General features: G+C 37.7%; 1 long non-coding RNA gene across 1 annotated transcript in view; it reads left to right on the top strand.

The window, feature by feature from the left end:
• LOC102958195 overlaps nt 1–11,459 on the top strand; it is a 194,488-nt gene extending 183,029 nt beyond the window's left edge. The window contains exons 9-11 of the long non-coding RNA XR_006217909.1: nt 9,714–9,859; nt 10,588–10,732; nt 11,341–11,459. This is a non-coding gene — a long non-coding RNA (uncharacterized LOC102958195). The remainder of the gene's footprint in view (nt 1–9,713; nt 9,860–10,587; nt 10,733–11,340) is intronic.
• Nucleotides 11,460–12,990: the final 1,531 nt, after the last annotated feature.

Raw genomic sequence — 12,990 nt, 5'->3', positions numbered from 1 at the left:
TCCAGGAACAGTGAGATCATGACCTGAGCCGAAGTCAGACGTTTAACCAACTGAGCCACCCAGGCACCCCTTACCTGGCATTTTCTGATGGAATGCCTCTTCTAGCCCTTCTGACAACCTCATCTTTCAAGGTTCAGCTCAAATGGCCTCTCCTCTGTACCAGTCTTCTCTGATTGACTCAGATAGAAAATGGTCCCCTTCCCTCTAGCCTACCACGGCTCTTTGTAAACACTTCTATCACAGACTCTAAGCTCTTTGAGAATAAGGACCTTCTCACCAGCTCCTGGTTCACTGCATAACATGTAGTAGGTTCTTAATAAATATTAAATATTTACTGACTAAACTTCCAGCATTCATTAAATAAAAGAATGAATGACTGTAAGAAGGATTGATTATATGACAACTCTAGGCCTGCACTGAGTAACCTAACTAGCTGAACTCCCTTACGAGTGGGGATAACCATGAGAAATTGATATCACATTCATCAAGTATGAAATTGCTTAGAAAGTTGAAGAGTCAAAGCAGCAAATCAATACTTGAAAAGAGGCAGAGAACTAAAACCTCTTGATGTTTAAATGCATGCAAACCTGACTCAGAAGAAAATTTATAAAATTAAAGAATGGGAGGGGTGCCTGGGTGGCTCAGTCAGTTAAGAGTCTGACTTTGGCTCAGGTCACGATTTTGTGGTTCGTGAGTTCGAGCCCCACATCGGGCTCTGTTCTGACAGCTCAGAGCCTGGAGCCTGTTTTGGATTCTGTGTCTCCCTCTTTCTCTTCCCCTCCCCCTCCTCTCTCTCTCAAAAAAAAAAAAATTAAAAAGAATTAAGTTTTTTTTATTTAAAAAAAGGAATGGAAGTGTCCTTAGAAAACATGTAGCCAAACTTCCAGAGAGAACGTAAATGAACTTTTCCATAGCCTCCCACATGGTTGTTGGCAAAGGACCAAAATCCAAGCCTCCAAATTCCCAATCTTGTGCCATTTTCTCTGCCCTCACTGTTGTGACAATTCTTATTTCCAATGCTTATGCGTCTGCCATAGAATGCAGATAATGGGTTTCTCTTCTGTTTTGCTCTCATGAGTAATTTTCAGCAACTTTCTGTTGCCCTGCTGGGTTTATCCTTGCAAAGGACATCTGGTCATGCAGCAGAGAATCACCCAGTACCTTTCCAATATCCCTTCAGTCAATCAGTCAACAAGTTATTTACTGAGCTGTTGCTGATGTGCCCAACACAGGGCTAATATGATAGATTTGGCTGCTTTTAAGCTCAATGCATCAATTAAATAGCACTTTGCATGATTTTGACTTGGCATACCTCGAAGGACAATATTTTTCAAGGCCACTGTGAACTCGGTAATGGGAAGCTTACCCGGTAATTAATTTTACATGGAATCATGCTTTTTGGCCCGATCCCCAGTGTAGGCTTTAAGGCTATCTACACAAAACATCCAGGACCAAATTCTGCCCTCAGATGTTGAATGACCATGTCCATCTGGTCTTTACATTTTACGACTAAAACTGAATACCCAGAAGGCAATAGAATGTGAAAGGCATTCTCTTCAATATGAAGTTTTGAATCTTTCATTGCATTGAGGATTGAGGAGTGGAGTGAGAGAGAAAATGGCCACCAAGGGTTTGTGACAACTTTTCTGATGTTTGGCATCGAAACACCCTACCTTTTGTGACTCAGTCTTCACTTGAAATATAAAGATATGGATTAAACCTCTTGACAAGGGCCTTCCCTACAATTCAGTCCATGAAGTCATACTGCAGAGACAGTGGGCCTGCAAAGTTGCTACCACAGGGGGGCTGGTTAGCTGGGGAGGAGAGGGGATATAGGGGCTTATATAACCATATTACAAACCTGAACATATTTATATTTTAAAAATGTTGCATTTACCTAAGATTCGAGTTTACCTGGGCATTCTATATTTTTATTTGCTAAATCTGGTATTTCTAAATTGGTGCCTTCTGTCTGTTGGTTACTTCCCAGTCAAGGAGTTTTGGGTGTTGTTGCATGACTGCGGATTCCTTCTTGCATAGCTCTGTAAATTAGTCTCAACTCATCTGACAGTAGAAGTTTAGCAAGTTCAGGCTCTTGGATAATGCATGGGTGGGAAGTAAGCTTTATGGGTAGTTGTGCATACTGGTTAAGAAAATGAGTTTGGAGTCAGGTGACATAAGTCTGAACCCAGACTCTGCCACCACTAGTTATGTGACTGTGGGCAAGTTACTTAACCCTTCCTGTACCTTAGCTTTTTAATTTGTGAAAGGGGAATAATAGTATCTAACTTAAAGTTGTAAAGATTAAAAGATCTCGTTTACATAAAGTGTTCAGCACAGCAACAACAAAAAAAAACATGTAAATACTAGCTTATTGTTTATAAGACCCACATAAATTTCTGGGTATATTTTTTTTTTATTTTAAAAATTAACCTTAGACTGCTTATATGTAACATTAACCTCAAGTCACCTATTTTGAATTAATTCTGTACATAAAAGGGATACTTAACTTAATTACATGTTCCTGAGCATTTATCTGTTTAATTAAGCAACTTACACATATTTTAATTGCATGACCCAATACAGAGACCCACTGGAGCCTCTATGTCATTCTAGTTTGGTTAACTTCTACTGTAATATTACACCAGTGGAATGTTCCATGACAAAGATCCAGGGAAAGGTAGGAATTTAAAAAATTATTTTAAACATAAATAAAGCAATCATAAGAGGTAAGTGACTCCATCAAGTCCAGGTAAAGTTTACATTCAGCAACCCTGTCCAAAAAGAAGCACTTATCTCCTGGTTGAAGACATTGCCAAGAAAATGTGTGATGACTGTGATAGTGGGATCAGGAAAAAGAAAATGTGAGACAATAAGTTCCCAAGTTTTCCATAAGGACAGTGGACTAAAAATTTGCTGAGTAAGGAAACTCTAGACATTTTAGATAATGTCCCAAGTCTAATTCAATATGATCATGTCACTAAATTGAAAGTATAAATATAATTTAGAATCCTATCTTAGGTCTATGAAGGGAGCCTCATTCCACTTAATTGTGCAGTTTTTAATAAGTCAGACATAGTGACTTTTTTCAGCTTCAATTGAAACATATGTGAAAATGAAAATATAATTTAATTTACATATAAATGAAATTATATCCAGTTATACGGAGATTTCCAATTGAAAAGGGGGAAAATAAGACATTTCAAAGCCTTTGGAAAGGAGAATTGTGAAGAGGGTCTACTTGGAATGTACAGGCTGTTTGATACCTGCATAGGTGAAGTAGATTTTTTGGCCTTGGCCCCTTGTGAGTTTTTGGGTAAGAGCTTCAGTTCTTACACAGATGTTTCCAGTAATGGTGTTTGCTAAGGACCCCCTAGCATTGTAGGGGTGGCAAGTCTTGAGACCCCGAGGGAAAACTTTAGTGATGATTCTTCTGAGATGGGGTGAGGCTTCCCTGTACTGCCATAAGAGCTTCCAGGGAGATACACAGAGAAACTGGGGTAGTCCTTCAACACTTGAACAGACTCCTTCCAATGCCAAGTTCCATGTTAGTCACCAAAGAGGCACAGTTACTGGAATTGAGAAACTAAACACTTAAAATGTGGTAAAGTGGGATCAACACATATGAAAACACAAATGTCACATAGAAGGGCTCATTGAGTGTTTGCTTGTTTTCATGGGTGCCAAGAGAGAAAAGAATGAGTACTTAATGAATTCCATGTTGTTGGTTTTTTTTTTTTTTTTTTTTTTTTTTTTTTTGTGAGTTGTGCTATTTGGAATGGACTGTAAAAAGTTTTAAGCAAGCTGTTATTGCTTATACCTGGATAAATGTAGCAACCTAGTTATTCAGTCTTATCAAGGTTTATAGAAAATAAAGATGGTTCCCTATCTGCTGATACTCTCTGGAAAATTCAGATGAGTTCATCATTTAATTTATTTTTCCAAGGTTCATGAAAACTGTATATATATTTGCTTGTGATCTGTTACTTAAGGTTGTACTTTCATTAGCATGTATTTGAAGATGACCGAACCAAGAGGCAAACATTGCTGGCCAGACAGCTAGAGACAAGAGCAATGTGGGACATGTAGAAGATTCAGAAGAAGCTAAAAGTTGCATACCTGTTCTTAGAGAAAAGCTCCAGGAGATGGCCATCCAAACCCATTGCGTCACTTACAGTTTATTATAAATAAGAACATTACGGGGCACCTGGGTGGCTTGGTCGGTTAAGCGTCCGACTTTGGCTCAGGTCATGATCTCACGGTCCGTGAGTTCGAGCCCAGCATCGGGCTCTGTGCTGACAGCTCAGAGCCTGGAGCCTGTTTCAGATTCTGTGTCTCCCTCTCTCTCTGCCCCTCCCCTGTTCATGCTCTGTCTCTGTCTCAAAAATAAATAAACGTTAAAAAAAAAAAAAAAAGAACGTTAGGGAACTCCTACTTTGTTCTATTTACCAGAACAATGCTATATTAGATGAAACTAGTCAACAAATCTTTTAATAATCATAAAGTATCTGAAATACTTTTCATTTACAATAAAATATATCAAAATTTTGTACTATTTTACCCAACAAAAAGAAAAGGTTAAGTGCATTTTTATTTACCTTGACTTATAAATTTACATTGCTAATAAAATTTGGATTTAAAACAATCTTTTCTTTTAAGTTCTAAGCAATGTTCCTTCTTTCCTACAACCCTCTTCATTTATAAGGTCGAATTTGAAACAGAAGACCTGAATTGACAGGTCTTTTTACTGTGGTCCTGCAAGGTGGGCATTATTAGGGTCAGATATTTTAAGTGAGTAAAAAATAATTAGTAGGAAGAATTGTTTAGCAAATGGAAATAGAGGTGAGTGGAACTAAATAAAATAGATTTAGTCTAAAAGGAAATTATGGCAATTCCAATCAAAGTCTCCATGGGAATTTTTTATTTGCATTTTTGGTATTTATAATAAAGGTATTCTGGATCAAGAAAAAGAAGAGAGTGAAAAAAATGAGAGAATTGGCACTGTAATATACGAAAGCATATTATAAAGATTTAACAATAAATACTATGACACTGGCCTAAGAATAGATAGAACAATGGAATGGAATGGAAATCTTAGAAACAGACTATGATATTTATAAAATGTTAATATATAATAAATATGAGCTTCTAAACAACAAGAAAATAGATCATTAGTTCATGATACTGGGATAATTAACATTTGGGAAATAATAAAGTTCTAAAATTTCATGTCACATATCAAAATAAAATCCAAATGAGAAAGTTATATGAAAAGAGTGAAAATGCAAGCAAATCAGAACAATGGCCGGATACTTTGGTGAGGAAGTTCTCTCAAAGAATAAACTCCTTCCTTGCCCCTCAAAATGAAGAAAAACAAAAATGATATCCTCCCAAACTTCCATAAAACAATACTTACCAAACACAGACTTAACAAATAACAAACTAATAAATGTTAGGGCCACATGACAAAGGATTAGTAGCCTTAATACATAAAGAGATTTTGTAAATGTACATGAAATGAACATAATTTTCTGCAAAAGCAGAAATTAACACACCATCTCCCCCTTAACCTCCAACATTCTTTTCCCTTAATCCAGCCCACTGCCTGGCACACTGCACAATGTGGTATGAATAAATGAATTACTGAAAAGATAAATATCCCAATGGAAAAACAACAGGTAATGAATTTGAAGAGACCATTACAAAAGAAGTATAATGATTCATAAATATATGATAAGAATCTCTAACCTTACTAGTAATTAAAGAAATGCAAATTAAAGTGCTATAACATTGTCTATTTTTTCAGTAGTCAAAGCTGACACAATTAATAGTGTTTGAAGAGAATAATGAACCAGATGGTAGAATTGTAAATTGTTATGTACTAGAGATTTAGTTATATATATATATCAAAAACTTGAAAATGTCTTTTTTTTTTATTAAGAAATGTATCAGCAATATTCAAGAAGATTGAAAATAAAGCTATGTATTGCTTTATTATTATTTTATTAAAATTGAACTTGGTCTGTATGTTTGTAGTGTAGGATTATTTAAATTAATCGCAATGAAGGTATAAGGTGAAATAATAAGCAGCCATAAAAATTGTATTTTAGAGATTATTTAGGGATATGAGGAAATCATTAGGATAGATAATATGAAAAGAGCCAGTTAAAAAATTCTAATTCTTGATTGTTATTTTCCTGGGTGTTCATCATATCATAAATGTAACTTTATAAGTCAATTCAGTTCTGTGCATCTGAGATCCAAAGGGTTGGGGAATTCCTATGTGTAATCTTGTCTCAACCCCTTTAAAAAAGTATATTATATATTTCATAAAGATTGTTGAGGAATTGGTAGCGATTACTTCTATGAGGTAGTATTACTGATGATTTTTATCTTTTTTAGTATTATGATATATTTGAAAAATCATCTTGTAATAAAGTGGCATCACCTTTACAGAAAGAAAAAAGTATATTTTAAATAGAAGGTTGAGTTTCTCCAGGTTGCCTGAGTGCTGAGTGGGGAAGGTCGCAAAGTTTTCCAGAGAGATGAAGGGAACCTTAGAGACAGAAGTCCATCTCCCCAGCGATGTGGAACATAGGGTGGAGCCAGCCTTCCAGGGTTTTCTGCAGGGAGAAAGCCTGGCGGATGTGAAGCGGGCAGGGAAGACGGCCAGCAGGGTGGGGGTGTTCTGTTTGGCATCAATCCAGGCTCCGTGTTCTCTTGTAAGCACTTGGGGAATAGGGCAGCTGTGAAATAAGGGAGGTTTGGGAGTCATGGGAATACAATTCTTCTCAAGCAGCCTGGCCCAGGCAGAAGAATGAGATGTCGTGGAGAGGATTGAATAGCATACACCCTACCCAAAAATTCGTATGCCCCTGGAACCTCAGAGTAGAAATCGAGTTTTTGCAGATGTAATTAGTTAAGAATCTAGATGATGCAATCACAGGCCATGTCTTTGTAAGAGAAAGGAGAGGGAGATTTTGGCTACAGAGGCCCACAGGAAAGGAGGCCATGTGAAGATACAGCAGAGTCTGGATGAAGTTATCCAGCCACAAGCCCAGGAGCATCCGGAGACACCAGAAGCTGGAACAGGCAATGAAGGACTCTCCTCTAGAGCATTCTGAGAGAGGAACGCTCTGCTGACACCTTGATTTTGGACTTCTTGTCTCTAGAACTATGAGAGAAAAAGTTTCAGGTATCTAAAACCACCTGGATAGTGGTCATTTATTTTGGCCGTCTCAGGAAACAAATACACTGTGGTGAGTTGGTGAAGACAGGTAAAATCCAGAAGGCGAAGGAGAACTCCTGATCCCTTTCATGGTGAAGTCCCTCGTGACTACAGTTCTGTCCAGGACTCTCGCTCTGCCTCCCTGCCCAGTATTTGTGGCACTTGGTTTATATTACCTTCTATAAGTCCTGAGTCTTACACTGAGTGGTGATCTCCTAAAAAAGGTCAGTACTGGGCGCCTGGGTGGCTCAGTTGGTTGAGCGTCTGACTTTGGCTTGGGTCATGATCTCTTGGTTCGTGGGTTTGAGCCCCACATCGGGCTCTGTGCTGACGGCTTGGAACCTGGAGCCTGCTTTGGATTCTGTGTCTCCCTCTCTCTCTGCCCCTCTCCTGTTCACATTCTGTTTCTCTTTCAAAAAATAAATAAACATTAAGAAAAAAAAAGAAGGTCAGTACTTCATTTTGAATGCTTACTTCCTGCATGAATTTGAAAGATATTCATTTAAACTGGGCATCAGGCACAGAGATTGCCCTGATGGTGTTTTAGCAAAAGGAGCGCTGGTTTTCCTATCAATTTTGGTAAAGTGTTTGTATGTAGCCTTTAAGAGGAGGTAAAGGGGAAATCTCAGGGATTTTTGCCTTTACCCAACAGGCAAATTTTGAGATCCACTGGCCTCTTCTGAAGAATGGTTGGCAAGAAAAAGCCTAACCTTCCACTGAATGTTAGAGTATAAACTTTCATGCAATTTTTATTAATTCCAAGATGAAAATGATTGTGTAGGAATTCCCACTTCTCTGTGATTGCCCAAAGGTAAATTCCCAAGCAAGACCAGATATATACTTTGGCTTGATTAACAATTCAAGCGATAATGAGATTTCAAAAAATTCTGATGTCTATATTTTGTATTCTTCACCTTTAAGAAATCTTAGTATGAACATTGTTTATAATAAAACAGGGAATAATATGAACTTAGAACTTTGCAGTGGTAGTCATTGATGCCAAATGGATCTTGCCACTAGCAGTTTATTTATGGCTGTGCTATAACCTTAAGCAGAACACAGACAAGCAGCTATTGCTATTTAGTTATTAGGCATAAGCACAAAGGGTTAGGAGCTTCTCAGGCATTATTCATTGACAATAATCTGCAGCCTGCTATGAACAGTGCCACATGCTGTGCAAATATAGCAAGACTGCCTTCATAAATAATGCCAGAAACACTAGCTGTGCCAAGGCAGTTAGAATATATCGATAGAAAGTTAATGTGTTAGGCCCCTGGGTTTGCTTAATTGTACAGACTAACTTAGCCTAGGCAAGTGAAGAGAACTGCCTTAGCTCATTGCAAATTTTGTACTCTATCATTCGGGCCCTTCTCCCCCCCACACCCCATCTTCCGGGCTTAAGATAGATCCTTCTAATAATGGTGCAATTTCCTTGACTCTCACGGAATTTTATCTTCTTACAATATACAGTGGTGGTGTCCTTATTTTGGTGATGGAGTGGAATGCATTTTCTCTACTTGTAATTATCTTCTACCAGCAACAGAAATGAATTTTTAGTCTGTCCAGAGAAGTCAATGTCTGCTTATTTTTAGGCTGTTTAAGTGCATATGTGGCAGTAGCCTAAACTCTTCGCTCAATGTGTGCAAAGTAGCATTACTAACCCCCTCAGGCCACAGCCATGACACGGGAAAATGAGACATAAGATTATGGGGAATCCTCTCCAGCATGTGACCATGTAGCACTTTGAAAGATAAAAAGTTTCCATAGAATTACCCAAGACAAGGGTGATTTGTTCAGAATCATTCGAAAGGACGATGTAGCAGGCAGAATAATGGCCTTCCAAAGATGTCCATGTCCTAATCCCTGGAACCTATGGATATATCACATTACAGAGCAAAAAAGTATGTTGCAGATGTGATTGAATTAAGGATTTTAGGTGAGATTATTCTGGACTATCCAAGTAGGCCCAGAGAATCACAAGGGAAGCCAGAGAATCAGTGTCAGAGTGGTAGAGCATGACAAAAATTCAATGGGTCATTGTTGGCATTAAAGATGGGAGGAGGCTATGAGCCAAGGAATGCAGGCAACCTCTACAAACTGGAGAAGGCAAAGCAACAGATTCTCCCCTAAAATCTCCAGAATGAATGCAGCCCTGACAATATCTTGTTGATGCTGACAATACCCCATGATACTCATGTTAGAGTTCTGATCTCCAGAACTATAAAATAATAACTGTGTTGTTTTAAATCATCAAGTCTGTGGTAATTTGATACAGCAGTAATAGGAAGCCAATACAGAAAGATAATAAATAATTCATACCTCCTCCTTTATAAGAAAGTGATCAAGTTCACTCATTCAGTTACACTGAGAAAATATTTACGGAACACTTAACTACATACCAAGCATTGCCTTTGTCATTGTGCTTTGGTATTGGTGGCATATGATCATGCATTTATTCTCAAAATTATTGTTTATTCCCTACCAGGCACTGTTGCAGAGGATACACAGAGGAATAAGATGGATAAGATCCCTGCCTTCACATAGCTTATGCACTTGTATGGAAGGAAGTAGATGAAGAGCAAGTAAATGAATAAAATCAACACAAGTTGCTATAAAGAAAATTAAAACAGGGTAGGTGATAGAGACTAACTTGGGAAAAGCTCCCCTAGGTCAGCTGGGTAGGGAGAGCCTCTCTGAGAAGGAGGAGGTGACATTGGAGCTGAGACCCAACAGACAAGAAGGTGACAGCCTTGTATGTGGAACACAGGATGTTTAAAGAAAGGAGTGGCAAAGAGAAATGGAAAGCCAGGGGAGGCACTTCAGCATTGAGCGTCATGAGCTAATGAATGTTACAATTTATTATGACCTTGCAATAATTAAAGTGCTTTTGTAGTATTATTCAAATGTTGAACTTAAGGAGAATTTAGAGATCAAATAGCTCAATTTTCTCTTCTTAATGAAAACTGGTGCCTACTTCGAGTAATTACTTGTTGGGGACACAGATTTTTCTCTTGTCTTCAGTTCATATGCTTTTTACCATTCCACCCACCACCTGTACATATTTTTTCCTAGTTTTTCGTCAGGATTGACCCTTTTCTTTCTTCCTCCTTTTAAATGAAATCACTCAGGAACTAAGATTGGTTGTACAAATAATAAGGAATTCTCACAACTCGTGGAACTGGACTTGAAAATTGGTCAGAAGACTCCATGAGAAATAGACCCTGTACTGTGCTCTTCTTTATGACCTTCTATTCATGAAGGACTTATTCTAGGTCATTCATATTGTTTTATGAAATAGGTTATTTCTAGTCACAACATGCATAACCTTTGATTTTTTTTTTTCTTTTTATTTGCCACAGAGAAAAGGATTAGCACTGAAAATTGGATGCTTGGCAGTTGCTAGGCACCAAGCAGACACTCAAGAAGTGGCCATGAAACACAAAAAGATTTAAAAATCAACAACCATTTACATCTTTAACCACAATTCCAATGAAGTAGATAAAGGTATCTGATTACTGGTATCCTCCAGATATTTAATAAAAGAAATGGAATAATACTTTTGAACTTGCTGTGCTCTAACAGTTGTGTCTACTGAATATAGTTATTAATATGTTTGTCAGGTTCACTAAATGTTCAGGTTTAGTGGCCAGAAGGGTAGACAGTTGTTTGCAAGGCAAAGTAAAATTGATGCCATTTAAATTTCAGTGAAGTTGGCTTGAATGTATCCTTAAAAAGACCCTGGTAATCTGAGTAGAAATAGGGTAAATGATTTATTCATTCCATGATCCCTGGTGTTTTTTTTTTCTACTTTCCTGTAGAGTTTCATGCTCAGAACTTCACCCTTCTGACACTCTGAACTAGTTAACTCCCACCCTGAGATGTCACCAGCTATATCCCTTTTCCTCCAAACCACTCCCTTTTCATTCATGGCTCTCTTAAGAGAAAAGCACAACCTCTCCCCTAAGCTCTGTGGAGCCCTAGTAATCTCTGTCATAAATAATGTCAGTTTTGTGTGCTGAATTTTATATCTACAGTCATTTACCATGACAATGAATGAGATAGACCCAACTCTATCAGGAAGAGCAATGACCTGATAATGTGTTACTTTGCAGAATTAGTGACACAGATCAATGACACAGGCAGCATTATGCAGTGGTTGAAAGCATAGCCTCTAAAGCCGGACTGCTTGGGTTTGAATCTTGCTTTGCCATTTACAGGCTGTAAACCTCAGGCAAGTTACTTCTTTGTTTCTATTTTTTCATCTTTAAGAGGGGAAAAATAATAGTGACTACCTCGTTGTTATTAAGACAATTAAAAGGGATGATGTTTGTAAAGCTTTTAGCAAAATTCCTGGCCTGGTAGATATTATGTAAGCTGTTTGATGAAGTAAAATGCAGAGCTTTCATCAGAATAATCTTTCATGAGATCCTACTATTTGGTCCACTTTCTTCTCCCATTTTCTTAAACTCCACTTAGAAAAAAGAGTCATTTAATTATTTTCAAAAGACAGGCCTTATGAATAAAGAAGTAAATACATCATTTCTATTGATAGCAAGTCGATCTTTGGACAGTTCCCACATGCATGAATTTCAGTTACCATGGTTGACTAACACCCGTCCTCCAGCCACACGGTTCGAATTTAAGTCACTATGACATAGTAACCAAATAGGCACATATGGTGCAAACTTCCTACTAGCTCTTCAGCCCACAACCTTTATGTCCATAACAGATGCCCATTATGATCAGGGACAAATCATGTCACTTTTAAAATATGTTGGTGATGGGTCACTGCACATCTGCTATTAGATCACATACAGACAGTAAAGCGTGTAGTGGTGTTGCTTCCTTGTCTCCAGGTGACCGACCCATGTGACATTTTACAATATAGCTAATCAATTAACAGAGTGAACTGGCCAACAGAGACGAGAGTGCAGTGAAGAGATAAGTGACAGCAAGTTGAACGAACATAAATGCAGCTGTAGAAACAATGGCCAACTGTGGGAATGTTGGCATTGGCCCATTTGACAGCCCGTAGATACGTAGCCAGAGAGACTTACTCAAGGTGAACTTCGTGAAGGTGAACTTATCAACACGAACAAGGAAAGTGATTTGACAAAAAGGTGAAGCTGTCCTAGAGAAAGTACCTTCTTCACATTGAAAGAGCTCTCAGAGTCGTTTCACAACATTGACAGCACGAAGGCTAAAATGTTTTGAAGATGATCAAAATGTAGAAAGCACTACGACAGTTCCCCAAAGCAGGAAAGATGTTCCTTTTGTAGCTTAAGTTATGCAATGACAACGAGAAGCCAGGCACCATTCAGACTGCTCTTGATGAATGTACAGATAAATAATTTTCATTCTCAATGGTTGTAATATTTTAAATTAAAATGCACTAAGTAAATATTATTTTTACTCTTTTTTTTTACCTTTTCCTATACATTTGTAAACTATGATAAGGGAGGTTTTAAAGTTTTGACAAACATTTTAAAGGTCATAGAATAATTGTAATTTTCCCCATCAGTTATTAAGATTACTCTGTAGGGTATCATCTTACATGGTCATTTCTATGGTCTTGTACTACGGTGCAAAATGAGGACTACGTGTACTATTTTGGTTGCAGTCATAATCTAATAAAAGGGGTAGGAAAGATCATCTGAGAAAAATTATTATGCTGTTTGGGCTACAGCCTTGAAAACAAACAAAAATTTTATTCAAACATGGTAAATTATTCTGTCCTTGGGACATTTTTTGGCCCAACTTTA

This window comes from Panthera tigris, chromosome B2, assembly GCF_018350195.1.
Source record: "Panthera tigris isolate Pti1 chromosome B2, P.tigris_Pti1_mat1.1, whole genome shotgun sequence".
Taxonomy (NCBI): domain Eukaryota; kingdom Metazoa; phylum Chordata; class Mammalia; order Carnivora; family Felidae; genus Panthera; species Panthera tigris.
Note: the sequence above shows the minus strand (reverse complement) of the source record. Positions and strands in the feature narration are given on the sequence as shown.